The sequence below is a fragment of the Pan troglodytes genome, chromosome 14 (assembly GCF_028858775.2).
Source record: "Pan troglodytes isolate AG18354 chromosome 14, NHGRI_mPanTro3-v2.0_pri, whole genome shotgun sequence".
NCBI lineage: Eukaryota > Metazoa > Chordata > Mammalia > Primates > Hominidae > Pan > Pan troglodytes.
The window spans coordinates 24,675,434-24,690,250 of NC_072412.2; the positions used below are offsets into that span (position 1 = coordinate 24,675,434).

The 14,817-nt window shown below is 38.5% G+C and overlaps 1 protein-coding gene and 1 non-coding gene across 3 annotated transcripts in view; both read left to right on the plus strand.

Annotated features, from left to right (window-relative positions):
• Positions 1-14,817, plus strand: part of ATP8A2 (ATPase phospholipid transporting 8A2) — a 648,977-nt gene that overhangs the window by 133,441 nt on the left and 500,719 nt on the right. The gene's annotated exons all lie outside the window — the stretch shown is intronic.
• On the plus strand, positions 6,876-6,982 carry LOC112205325 (U6 spliceosomal RNA). The gene has a single exon (XR_002939220.1). It is a non-coding gene; the product is annotated as a U6 spliceosomal RNA (small nuclear RNA).

Genomic DNA, 14,817 nt, shown 5'->3' on the forward strand with positions numbered 1-14,817 from the left:
AAAACTGTTAATATCTGTTGCTGGCAGGAATATGCATGCAAATAATACACCAACACATTGCTGGTAGGAATGTGAAGTTTGAAAATCCTTTTAGCATGTTGTCTACTATATATTAAAATTTATGCTCCTCTAGGAACAGAAACAAGACATTAGGTAGGAACTTAGGAAATCTGAATGCAGTGCGGACTTTAGTTTAATTTTTAACAACCACGTGACCCTTAGACTCATTAATTCCACTTCAGGTGATCGATCTCCTAGAATTAAACTCACCAGTATTCATGGACATATGAACATGGGTCTTTATTGTGACGTGTCTCATAGCATACAAAGCCTGGAAATAAAGTAAATGCTCATCATAGAAGAATGGCTGAATAAATTATGGAAAATTATATCACCATTAAAAAGGATGAATTAGAATTATATAATTGACTTGCAAGTATTTTGCAATATTATTGAGAAAGAAAAAAATTCAGAAAATGGCATAATGTCTCATACTTGTGGAACTTTGGCAACCCTCTGATTATTTGTGAATATGTGTGTTGAGACATCTATGTAAGATTGTATAAACTTGGAGAAAAGATGGAAACGTATATAGGCTGTTATTAAAATAACCATGTGTAAATCACTTACATATTTGTATTAGATGATGCATATATCCACAGAAGCAGATTTTCTGGGAGCTAATGGTATTTACGCTTCAGAATGTCTGCCCCAGGGCCCCACCCCAGGGGGGACCTTACCAATGTAGACATGGCCAATTATTTTTGCATAATTTAATAGACTTGAGCCTTGCTTGGGGTAAGAACACAGTGTCTTTTCACCCAAACTTCCCCCTTCTCATCCTTCTTCTGTTAGGAGGCATGTTTTGGGGACCTGGGTAAGGGAAAGTTGAGTTGGAAATAACATTTCGTTGGTTTTAGAGTTGTATTTACATGGTGTGCAGTCACTTTTGTGAATAGGTAAATTTTTAGCTCTCCCAGCATAGAAATAAGGACAAGAAATATTCTTCCTGGCCACCTCTGCATCTGAGGTTATGATACGGTGTAGCATTTCTAGAAGTATCAAAATATCAGTGTGGTATATTATGCTTGAAGTATGTGAGTCATATTGGAGAGACAGTGTTTGAAATGTGTGGAGCCAGAAGCTAGATTTTAAGTTTCACTTGCAAAGGAAATTTCATGGCAATTCCTCTAAATTTGACAACCATCATAAAAATTTACATGACATGTATTGATAAGTTGTGGAGCTGAAAGAAGCTTTACCAAAAGATCAATTAAAGATAATTGATCAATTATTGCTAGAGGAAAAATGAATTATCTGTTCTTTCTATACAAACTATTTACAAAATTTTCTAAGAAACTACCCACACAAATAAAATTAAAAATATGGAGGGGAAAGTATTATGGACTATTAATATTAATATTATAGTATTTAATAAAAATAATGTGTTTTCTGGATAACGTGATGTATTTTTCAGCCTTCATGAATGTGTAATATGTTGTGTTTTTTTCATTATAAGTAAACTTCACTTCTGTGCTCAATTTTGTTTTCGTAATACTGTATTTTTCTTAAAGCAAGATTCCCAAATTGTATACATGTTGTATACAAATTGCATCCAGTCCCCACAAAATTTAATATTCTCCTTCTGTGATTTCTGGGTAAACTAATGAGTAAATTAAATGAAAATATGACTAAACATTTTAGAATTACTTAGGAATGAATACCAGTACTTTGTGTTTTTATTTTAAATGGATATAAGTGAATATGCAAGAACCAAATGCAATAAGGCTATTACAGTTCTTCCTTAAACATCGGTTCTCTGAGGATTCTTATTAGATAATTGATGAAGAACTTGAACTTCATCTGGCGCACGCCCCAAATGTTGTTTACTTTGCAGAAAACACTGCTATGCTGGCTGGCCAGTAGAGGGCACTGTGCTGTTGGTCTGAGTTGTACAATGAGCGTTCAACCTGCAAGGCGTGGAGAGGTGGTTAAGATAATAAATATTTTATGTGACCAGCCTAGAGCTCACAGTACAAGACAAGAAATTTCTTTCTCTCTCTGACTCCCTGCCTTTGTCTGCTCCCGTCTCTCTGTCTCTAACACACACACACACACACACACACACACACACACACACAGAATGTTGAAATAAATGGATGGATTACAGATTGTACACTTTGGGTAGACATGAATAGAGAAAATCTTGTTAGAGAAGATGACCCCTTGGGCTATTGGCTCAGAAAAGGAGAAGGATGTGGTTTGATGAAAAGAAGAAAGAAAGATGTTCTAGGAATTTTGCAGAGGATGAAAGGAAGCAAGAGAACTTAATAAGAGCAAATACGTTTTAGAATAAAGTGATTTCCATTTAAAGGGGAAGAACTGGACTCTTCGATTTCCCTGTGGGGTGAGTTTTAGGGTAAAGACTCCTGTGCTGAAAGCCAGCCTGCTCGTCTCAAAGGAATACATACAAATGTTGCACTCTGAGTGCTGTACTCATGTTTGTTTCTTGTTAGACTCTTATGGGGCAGATGACAGTTTCCCCTTCTTTTATCCATGATCTAGGTGTCAACTGCCGCTGGCAAAAGGAAGTGATAGTGGGGAGTGATATCAGATATGAGTAGTTACTAGCTCTTTTGTGGTGGAAGCAGTATAGAAACAAACTGGGTCTTTAGTCTGATTTCATGTTCTAAAAAAAGCTCCTTATGTATGACCAGTCCTAAATTTAGCTAAAATAATCAGCTGTCCCTTGACAGTTATATCTGGATACTACTTTTTTATATTAAAGTATTATTAAAACAACACATGTAGGTAGTTAAAAGTTGAAAGAGTTTAGAAGTGCTTATCATGAAAATCAATAATCTCCTGCCCTCTCTCCCATCCCAGTCCTGTTCCACCAAAGGCAACCACTTTGAACTCTTTGTGTTTTTAATTCTTTGGAGGTTTCTACCATATTTCAAAATTAAGTTTAGAAATGTGGTTTTCTCTACATTGTGAAATACAGTTTAGAAATGATCTCTCTGAACTCTCTTATAGATGCATATTTCAGTTAATTACCTCAGGTCCGAGTAGTGAGGCAGTGTATCATGTTTGCCTCTTTTCCAGTATAACTTGCTTTTCCTGCCTTGTTCTTCTCCTTAAACAATTTTTTTTGCACTTTAATTTTTATCTTTTCCATCAGATCAATACACATTTGTATTATATAACCTCTCTATATAGCTTAAAATAAATATCCCAGAATAATCTCTTGGTTTTACCCCTTCCCCTCCACACCTCGCCATCTTCTTGCCAGATAAACTGGCTGCCCTGTAGATGTGTTGCTGTAAAGTGGTCATCCCAGAACTTTCTCACTGCTTTCTTGAGTTGTATTCCCTGATATTTAGACACTGTCAGGGAGTGGGGTGGGGGGTTGCTTTCTTGATTACTGTTTTGTATTGTTGAAGAACATCTTGCAGTAAGAGGCTTCCTAGAAAAGCTTATGTGAAAAGTACATTTGAGTTTCTGATAGCTTGGCTGGGTATAGAAATCTAAAGTGTCAGTTTAGTGGTCTGTGTTGCTATTAAGAGGCTCAATTTCATCTTGATTTTTTTTCTCTTTATAAATAGGCTCTTTTTAATATCTTTATGCTTTAGAAATAGCATTCTATAATGAAAAATATTTAGTATTCTATAATGAAAAATTTTGGTATGTGTCTCATTGTTTTGGGTACTTCGTGTACCCTTTCAATCAGAAATCTTTGTTCTTGGAGTTCTAGCAACTTCTTCTGTATAACTTGTTAATATTATCTTTCTCTGGTTTCTGTGGAACTCTTAATAGTTGGATATTGGTCTTGTATTTGTACTATTAAGTCTCTTTTATTTTGCATCTTGTTTTTTTGGTTTTACTTTTTGGAAAATTTGCTTAGCTTTATTTTTCACTTCCTTTTTTGCAATATTTTAGTTAGGCTAGCATACTTCCAATTGCCAATAGCCATTTTATTCTGTTTCCTTTTTAGAAATACCATCTTATTCTTGTTTCATGTGAATGTGTTATCATCTTATGACTCTGAGGATATTAGAATTAGCATTACTCCAAACTCTAAAATATTCTTTTAAAGTTTGCTGTACTGTTTCCTCAGGTCTCCCCTTTCTTCTGTATTCATTTAAAATCTCTTTTTCGTGGTGGAGGCTTTCTACACATATTTGGTAATTTTTCAAAGAGGAAGCGTAGCAGGATGATGAGGTGCTCTGTGAGTGCAGGCCAGATAGCAAGACTCACTTTTTGGTGAAGGACTTTTAGACATGAGTGTATGAGGTTTGTATGGGTGCCCTGGGAATACTCCTGGCTGTGGGTGTAGCAGCCTGGCTGTGTAAGATTTTGGTGTAACCAGAAGAAGGGGGCTTGTGAGAGAGGAACCATGTTTCTTTTATGAAGTCTTTTGCTTTGAACTCTTTATAGTTTATCTTGTGGGGTTCCTCCAGATTCCTAGCCCTGATTTCCTGTGTGAGCTCCTCTGTGTATGGACTTCAAATACCTCCCTTTGCTTTCTATGCTTGCCATAGACCCTTTTCCATCATTGGTGTCTCATGAGTCTCCTGAGCTCTGCAGGCTGAAACTTCCCCTCCTGTCCACAGGCTCCCCTGTCTCCAATGCACTGGGCTTGTGCCTGCCTCTGCCCTGCCTAATATATGATTGTGATAGTAAAGTTAATGTGTCAACTTGACAGGGCTATGGGGTGCCCAGGCATCCGGTTGAACATTATTCTGAGTGTCTGCGAGGGGATTTCTGGATGAGGTTAGCATCTGTATCAGTAGAGTGAGGAAAGCAGGTGGCCTCCCTAGTGTGGGCGGCCCCATCAAACAGTTGAAGCCCTGACCAGAACAACCCTCTGCCAAGTAAGAGGGAGCTCCTCCTGCCCGACAATCTTCAAACTGGCACATTAGCTTTTCCCGCCTTCAGAGCTACTGAAACAATGGTTATTCCTGAGTTTCCAACCCGCCGGCCTTTGGACTGGAACCATACCATTGGCCCTCTTGCCCATTCCCACTGCTGGTGTTGGGGTTTGCCAGACTCCATAGTTGTGTGAGCCAATTCCTTATCATAAATCTCTATATGTCACCTAGTGGCTCTGTTTCTTTGACACAATGACACTCTTATTACAACTGCATTATTATTTTTAAAATGGATTGACATATCTTCTGAGATACCATCTGTGAAGGTAGAGCCCGTTCTTCCTGCCTCGCAGGCCAGGGCCGTTGCTTAGGCGGCAGCCCCTCTTGTGGGCTTCTCTCTCCCTGCAGCTCATACTCAGAAGGCGTCTTGGAGGCATGTTCAACTTGTCTGGCGAAAGCAGAAAGAAGTCTATTTTAGAAAAAAGACAACCCCACATCTTAGCTAATGATTCCATTCCTAGTTGTGTGTGTGTGTTTTAAACTGACTGCATATTTTTACATTCCTTTCTAGTATGGTAGTGGTGTCCCTGTAGGCAGAAGTGGTAAATGTGTTTCCATTTTACAATTGTCAGTCTGAAGCTAGGCAGCCTTTAGATCGGGTCTTTACTGCTGTTAGAATCCTGCACATAACAGACCTATTTAACTCATGTCTCTATGTTGGATTTCAGTTAGACACCTGCAGGGATGGGTCCACTTTATGAAACTGTGAGCTGTACACTTGGGTTTTGTGCACTTTGCTATATATGCACACTTTGGTTTTGTGCACTTTGCTATATACGCATGATAAACATAGAAATGTCAGTTAGAATTAAACACTTGAATAAAGTTTGACAATTATGTGAGAAATCCAGAAAGATAGAATAATATAGCTTGCCCCAGATTTTTAACTCTACAACATGAGGGACGGATAGATATGGCTTTCTACCCAGACCTAAATTAAACATTTGTGTTTTCCATACTAGAAATCTCTGTGTACCAATCATCTCAGCTCCCAGTGTTCTCCCAGCTTGACCACTTCGGTTTAGCTTTCCATCCAGATCTTGTTTGATGTTGTAGTTCCTGAACCCTGTCTCCTTGGGAAGTGTCTTTTCTGACAAGGTATGTCCTCCCCGAGAACCAGTGCCCCCTTGACTGAGGGCAAAGGCATTTGGGACCTGAAAAGGATGGGTTTAGGCCCTTGCATTTGGATAACTCGATCTCAGAGTGGCTGCTGCTCCTTACTTGGTTTGTAGCATGCCAACACTTAGGACAGCCTTAAATCTTTCCTTGTAGTAGGGATTATTTCCCTCTGTTTGGAAAGAATATACTGAATTCTGAATGAAAGGCCAAATGTGGTATACTTAAATGCAATATGTTTTAGTTTCACACACTGACCTGTTGCGTTTCTTTTGGGGCAGTGGCTGCATGGGGCCTGAATTGTAATGATTCCTGTACTTGTTGAGGCCAGATATTTTTATAACAAATAGTTGTTGTTTCTTTTAATTGAAAATTGAGAAGAATCTCATTAAAAATGATCCTTCCATTGCAGTGCAAAATTAAATAAATCTCATAACTCATTTTTTTGTTGTTTTTATACCATGAAGTTCACATTTTTTCTTTCTTTCTTTCTTTCTTACTTTTTTTTTTTTGAGACGGAGTTTCACTCTCTCACCCAGGCTGGAGTGCAGTGGAGCAATCTCAGCTCACTGCAACCTCCGCTTTCTGGGTTCAAGCGATTCTCCTGCCTCAGCCTTCCAGGTAGCTGGGATTACAGGTGCCTGCCACCACGCTCGGCTAATTTTTGTATTTTTAATAGAGACAGGGTTTTACCATGTGGGTCAGGCTGGCCTCGATCTCCTGACCTCAAGCTATCCACCCACTTTGCCCTCCCAAAGTGCTGGGATTACAGGCATGAGCCACCGTGCCTGGTCACATTTTTTTTTTTTTTATATAAAGCACCTGGTCATGCTCACTTTGGCAGCACATAGACTACAATTGCAATGATACAGAGAAGGTTAGGATGATCCCTGCGCAAGGATGACACACACATTCATGAAGTGTTCTATGTTTTTAAAGTTAAAAAAAAAAGAAAGAATAAATCACTTGGGTAAAACCTGCTTTTCAATAATGTCACTTTTAATGATATTAGCCATAAATATCTGATGTCTTGCATTTGGAATTGGTTATCTAAGAGCTGTTCTCACTAGAAGATCTTCCTGGCAGCATGCTCAGTGGTCAAAATGTTATCTTCTTCTCAGCTCATGTTTCCATGCAGGTGTTGAGATAAAGTGTTTCATGTCCATAGTTATTTGTTGAACAATGCATCGAGTAATAGAACAGATTTGGAAATCTGATAGGAGCAGGACAGTCACACTATTTAATAGGAATTATAGGTAGACTCTAATTTATGAACTTACCTTCAAAGGTGTATTGTAAATTGATTGGTCAGCAGTCAACTTCCATTTCACTCCTTGGATGTGTTTTGTGACAGATAGTCTAAAAGAGCCTATGTGAGCCGTAATAAAGGACTATACAGAGTTATAGGACTAATACCTCTCCTGGTCCAATTACTGCATTCTGGGAACAGGCTATGAGATAAAGCAGTATCTGACACCCCTTTTTCCTGCTGTAGACTAAGAATTAGGAACATGTTGAAAATATAAATGGCAGTGTTTTAAAATGAACTTAGTGACCTTTTATTTGTGACTGGTGAGATTTCAGTAGTTTAGCATTAATAAAATGAAGTGAAAATTTCTTGTAAGGTGCTCATATGTTACCATTGACAGGCTCTACTTATCAGTGGGAATTCTTGGATTTAAGGTTATTTCCAGAATACGATTTGGGAGGGATGGTGGCAAAGCCTAAGGAATTGATGCCAGATGTGGAAGGCGATGGCCTTTGCCATCCATTGGAATATCCTCTGGGGTGGCTCCCAGGTATGCAGTGATGTCCATCGAGAGAAGTGGCAGAGGGCCACTGGGAAGGGCTTTTGCATTTGGTGGTGTTGCTCTTGTTCTTTCCCTTGATTGGTTGAATGCACTGCTAAGGAATCATTGAATTAAACTGCTTAATGTTTAGTGTTATCATCTTGTCCTCAACTTCCAATCGTCTAGAACTCCTTGCTGAGTGACCATTTGGGAGGAGGAAGGTGAATGATATCCTATCGGGAGCCTGCTAGGATGGAAGCCTTCCAGGACATGGTCATGGAATGCTGGTCCTGTTCACAAAGTCAGCTTCCAGTGGGGACGCTTAAAGCCTCCTTTATTCTTTCAGTAAATATTGAACACTTACTGTATGTTGGGAAGATATAAGAAATTTGTTTTTCCATGGAATGTAGTAGAATAAGGCAATTGTTTTTGACTGTCTTTACACCTTAACATGGATTTACTGTTTCCATTTTGGTGATGCGTGTTAAGCTTTAGCTTAATTTCTGTGTTTCTGGAGGCTTGCTTGAAGGGGAAGTTACACTTTGAGCAGCTACTGAACTTTGCGTCTTTTAGATCGGTCTCTGGAGAACAGCTGTCAACTTCAGTTTTTCTCGTAGCTGGAAAATCAGACTCTGGTATTGTCTGTGGGTTCTTGCTTTCTGCTGCATTTCTGGAGGTCAGACTCCTGTGGTGCCTTGTGATTTGTGAGGATCAGGTAGACCCAGACCCATATTTTGCCAGACCCTATTTTCTAATGGATTGTTTCCTGTATGCGCCTAATTATGAGTTATGGAGTGAAGCGTGTCTAACATACATGTAACAAGATCCACCCCATGAGTCGGGCTCCTCAGAGGAGGGTTTGCGGATAGATATTATTGTCAGGTTTTGTCCTCTCCTGGGAAACCTGCAGATCTTCCCATCTCCCAAAAGGAAAAAGGCCAATGTGTCAACATGAGTGACAAGGCCAATGCGTTGGCCCTTTGCCACGTTCATTTCAGTTCTCTTCATACTTCTCCACCTCCGTTTGCCCAAATTGGGCTCTTTACTCTCCCTCCTACAGGTGGAGCAACGGGAGCTCTCCCACCTTGGCGTTTCTGCACTTGCTGTCCCCTCCCTCTGCAAAGCTCTTCCCCTGTGTGTCCATGAGGCTTGCTCCTGCTCCTTCACCTCCTTCAGGGCCTAGTTCACAGGTCACCTTCTCAGTGAAACCTTCCCTCACCACTCTGTTGAAAATAATCCTTCTCCCATCCCCAGCCAGTGTACCCTTCTGTATCCTCCTTCCCTGATCTGTTTTCCCCTGCAGTATTCATCACCATCTATGCTGGTATGTGTTCTATTTTTTTTTTAAATCTCGTTTCTCCTCTAGAGTGCAATTTCCTTGAGGGTGTGCGTTTTTGACCACTTGGTTCCCTTCAGTATCTCCAGGGGCTGGCACACTGCCCTAGTACATAATTAGGGCTGAGGAAGTATCTATTGCACATGACGGATGGATGGATTTTTGATAAATCCCGGTCATCTTCATGTCACCCAGTTTCAGGAAACACTGGCCTCATGTTTTTAGGGAGACTGAGTGAATCATAGAGAAATATTCCTGTTTGCTCCTGGTCACTTTTCTCCAGCACCCAAGCTCTAAGGTCTTGGGTTTCCATGCAGCTAAAGCCCCTCCTTGCTGTGACTAGCCAGGAGGACAGTGATGCTGGCACATGCATTTCGTCCCACGAGTGGGAATGTCTTTAGGGGAGGGGTGGCTTATTTACTTGGGTGAATAAACTATCCTGTTGGGAAGTTCTGTCATTCACCCATTTACCCCTGGAGATGTTTCTCCCCTGGCAGAGTGAATGGTAAAACATCTCCCATCTTATTACATTTTTAAAAAGTTGCTACATAATAGTTGTATTAACACATATTTTAAAGGTACATGTAACAATTTGATACATTCATATAGTGTGTAAAGATCAAATCAAGGGAATTGGGATATCCAATGCCTTAAATCTCTTCTAGATATTTTGACGTGTACAACAGATTATTGTAAACTATAGTCACCCTGCTGATCTTTAAAATACCAGCTCTTATTTTCTCTACCTAACTGTGTATTTGTACCCATTAATCAACCTCTCTTCATCTCTTCCTCCATGCTACCCCTCCTAGCCTCTGGTAACCACCAGTCTGCCCTCTCTCTTCATGAGATCCACTTTTCTGGCTCTCACATATGAGTGAGAACATGTGATATTTGTCTTTTTATGCCTGGCTGATTTCACTTAATATAATGACCTCCAGTTCCATTTATGTTGCTGCAAATGACAGGATCTCATTCATTTTTTGTGGCTGAATAAGTACTCCATTGTGTATATATGCCACATTTTCTTTATCCATTCATTCACTGATGGCCACTTAGGTTGATTCTATATTTTGGCTACTGTAAGTATTCTGAATAGTGCTGCAATAAATATGACAGTGCAGACAGATATCTCTTTGACATATTGATTTTCTTTCTTTTGGCTCTATAGCCAGCAGTGAAATTGCTGGATTATATGGCATTCCTATTTTTAGTTTTTTTTTTTTTTTTTTTTTTTTTTTGAGACGGAGTCTTGCTCTGTCTCCCAGGCTGGAGTGCAGTGGCACGATCTCGGCTCATTGCAAGCTCCGCTTCTCAGGTTCCACACCATTCTCCTGCCTCAACCTCCCAAGTAGCTGGGACTACAGGTGCCCGCCACCACACCCAGCTAATTTTTTGTATATATATGTATTTTTTTTAGTAGAGATGAGGTTTCACCATGTTAGCCAGGATGGTCTCGATCTCCTGACCTCGTGATCTGCCCGCCTCGGCCTCCCAAAGTGTTGGGATTACAGGCATGAGCCACCGTACCGGCCCTGTATTTAATTTTTTGAGGAACCTCCATGCTGTTTTCTATACTGGCTGTACCAATTTACTTTCCCACCATCAGTGTACAAGGGTTCTGCTTTTTGCATATCCTTGCCAGCATTCAATCTTCCCTGTCTTTTTTATAATAGCCATTTACACTGCAGTGAGATGATATCTCATTATGGTTTTGATTTGCATTTTTCTGAGAATTAGTTATGTTGAGCATTTTCCTGTTGGCCATTTGTATGTCTCTTCTGTGAAATGTCTATTCAGATCTTTTATGCATTTTTAAAACATATTATTTTATCTATTTATTTATTTTCACTGTTGAGTTGTTTGAGCTCCTTATTATATTCTGGTTATATTCTCCTTATATATCCCTTGTCAGATGGATAGCTTGTAAGTATTTTCTACTATTCTCTGGGTTGTCTCTTTGTTGATGTTTTCTTCATTCTGCAGGAGGTTTTTAGCTTGATGTAACCTTATTTGTCTATTCTTGCTTCGGTTGCCTATGCGTTTGAGGTCTTATACAAAAAAATCTTTGGCTAGACCAATGTCCTGGAGTATTTCCCCAATGTTTTATTTTAGTAATTCTCAGTTTCAGGTCTTAGATTTGAGCCTTTAATCTATTTTTATTTGATTTTTGTATAATGAGAGATAGGGGTCTAGATTTCTTCTTTGATATGTAATTACCAGTTTTCCCAGCATCATTTATTGAAGAAACTGTCCTTTCCTCACTGTATGTTCTTAGCGCCTTTGTTAAAATGAATTGACTCTAAATGCATGGCTTTATATCTGGATTCTCTCTATTTCTCTTTTTTTAAGAGATGGGGTCTCACAATGTTGCTGATCTCAAACTCCAGGCTTCGAGTGGTTCTCCCACCTTGGCCTCCCAATGGCTTCTCTATTCTGTTCCATTGGTCTATGTGTCTATTTTTATGCCAGTACCATGCTGATTTGGTTACTACAGCTTTGTAGTATGTTTTGAAGTCAGGTAGTGTAATGCCTCCAGCTTTGTTCTTTTTGCTCTGGATTGCTTTGGCTATTCAAGATTTGTGGTTCCATATAAACTTTAGAATTGTGTTTTTCTGTTTCTGTGAAGAATATCATTGGTATTTTTATAGGGATTATATTGAATCTGTCATTTGCTTTGGGTAGTGTTGTCACTTGAATAATATTAATTCTAATCCATGAGCATGGAATATCTTTCCATTCTTTGGTGTCCTCTTCAATTTATTTCATCAGTGTATTAATAGTTTTTCTTATATAGATCTTTCACTTCTCTGGTGAAATTGATTCCTAGGTATTTTACGTTCTTTGTAGCTATTGTAAATGAGATTGTTTTCTTGATTTCTTTTTTCAGATTGTTTGCTGTTGGCATATAGAAATGCTACTGATTTTTGTATGTTGATTTTGTATCCTGCAACTTACAATCATGTCCTTTGTGAACAAGGCTAATTTGACTTTTTCCTTTCCAGTTTGGATGCCCTTTATTTATTTCTCTTGCCTAATTTCTCTGTCCAGGACTTCCAATACTATGTTTAATAACAGTGGTGGAAGTGGGCATCCTTATCATGTTCCAGATCTTAGAGGAAAGGCTTTCAATTTTTCCCAGTTAAGTATGATGTTGGTTGTGGGTTTCTCATGTATGGCCATTATTATTTTGAAGTATGTTCCTTCTATATCTAGTTTGTTGAGGATCTTTATCATAAAGAGATATTGAATTTTGTCAAATACTTTTTTCAGCATCTACTAAAATGATCACATGGTTTTTGTTCTTGGTTCTGTTAATGTCATATATCACATTTATAGATTTGTATATGTTGAACCATCCTTACATCCCTGAGAAGAATTCCACTTGATCATGGTGAATGATGTTTTTAATATGTTGGTGAATTCATTTTGCTAGTATTTGGTTAAGGATTTTTGCATCTACTGGCCGGGCATGGTGGCTCATGCCTGTAATCCCAGCACTTTGGGAGGCCAAGTTGGGTGAATCACTTGAGGTCAGGAGTTCAAGACCAGCTTGGCCAACATGGTGAAACCCCATCTCTACTACAAATACAAAGAGATAGCCAGGCGTAGTGGCACATGCCTGTAATCCCAGTTACTCTGGAGGCTGAGGCTACCTCGAACCCAGGAGGCGTGGGTTGTGGTGAGCTGAGATCACACTACTGCCATCCAGCCTGGGCAACAGGGCTAGACTCTGTCTCAAAAAAAAAAAAAAAAAAAAAAGAATTTTTTTCATCTATGTTCATCAGTGATATTGGCCTATAATTTTCTTGCCTGGTTTTATTATCAGGGTAATGCTGGCCTCATAGAATGAGTTTGGAAGCATTCCATGATCTTCAATTTTTTTTCAAGGCTTTAGGATAACTTTTTTTTTTTTTTTTTTGAGTCAGAGTTTCACTCTCATTGCCCAGGCTGGAGTGCAGTGCCGCAATCTTGGCTCACTGCAACCTTGACTTCTGGGGCTTAGATCCTCCCACCTCAGCGACGTCCTGAGTAGCTAAGACTTCAGGCACACACCACCTTGCCTGGCTAGGTATTAGTTCTTCTTTAAATGTTTCATAGAAATCAGCAGTGAAACCATCTGGTCCTGGACTCTTCTTTAATGGGAGGTTTCTTATTATGGCTTTGATTTAGTTACTTGTTATTGATTGGTTGAGGTTTTCTGTCTCTTTATGGTTCAGTCTTGGTAGGTTTTATGTGCCCGAGAATTTATTCATTTCTTCTTGGTTTCCGATTTGTTGGTGCATAATTGTTCATAGTAGTCTCTAATGATTTTTTTTGTGTGTGTATTTCTGTGGTCTCAGTTTTTATGTTGCGTTTTCATTTCTGGTTTTATTTGAGTCTTCTCTTTTCTTCCTAGTCTAGCTAAGGGTTTGTCAATTTTGCTTATCTTTTCAAAAATTCAAGTTTTTGTTTCATTGATCTTTTGTACTTTTTTTAGTCTCAATTTTATTTCTGCTCTTACCTTTATTATTTCTTTTCTTCTACTAATTTTGGGTTTCATTTGTTCTTGTTTTTCTAATCTCTTAAGGTACTTTATTCAGTTGTTTATTTGAAGTCTTTCTTCTTTTTTGATGTAGGTGTTTATTACTGCAAACTTCCCCTCTTACCATTGCTTTTGCTGTATCCCATAGATTTTAGTATGTTATATTTCCATATCCATTTGTTTCAAGAAATTTAAAATTTTCCTTCTTAATTTCTTCATTGACCTATCAGTTGTTGAGGAACATGTTATTTAATTTCCATGGGTTTGTGTAGTTTCCAGGGTTCTTATTGTTATTGATTTCTAGTTTATTTCATTGTGGTCAGAAAAAAACAGTTGATATGATTTCTAACTTTTTGAATGTGCTGGGACTTGATTTATAGCCTAAGATATGGTCTATTCTAAAGAATGTTCTGTATACCAATGAAAAGAAAATGCATTCTGCAGCAGTTGGGTGAAATATTCTGTAAATGTGAGTTAGTCTTGTTTTGTCTAGTATACAATTTAACTCCAGTGTTCCTTTGCTGATTTTCTGTCTAGATGATCTGTCCATTACTGACAGTGGGAAGCTGAGGTCCCCTACTACTATTGTATTGCAGTCTATCTCTTGCTTTAGATATATTAATGTTTGCTTTATATTTTTGGGTGCTCTGGTGTTGAGTGCATAGATATTTATAGTTGCCTTTATCATTATAAAAATGACCTTCTTTGTCTTTGACTTGTAGTCCGTTTTGTGTAGTATAAGAATAGGTAATCCTACTATTTTTTGGTTTTCACTTGCATGGACTATCTTTTTCCATCTCTTTCATTCTATGTGTGTCTGTATAGGTGATATCGGTTTCTTGTAGGCAGCATATAGCTGAGTCTTGTTTCTTTATCCATTCAGCTATATATATCTTTTAATTAGAGAATTAAGTTCATTTACATGCAGTGTTATCATTGATAAGTAAGGACTTACTACTGCCATTTTTCTGCTTGTTTTCTCATTGTTTGATAACTTCCTTCCTTCCTTCCTTCCTTCCTTCCTTCCTTCTTTCAGTCCTTCTTTTCTTTTTTCCATCTTCCTTTGTGGTTAAGTGATTTTCTCAGGTAATAGGTTTTAATTTGTTGCTTTTTATTTTT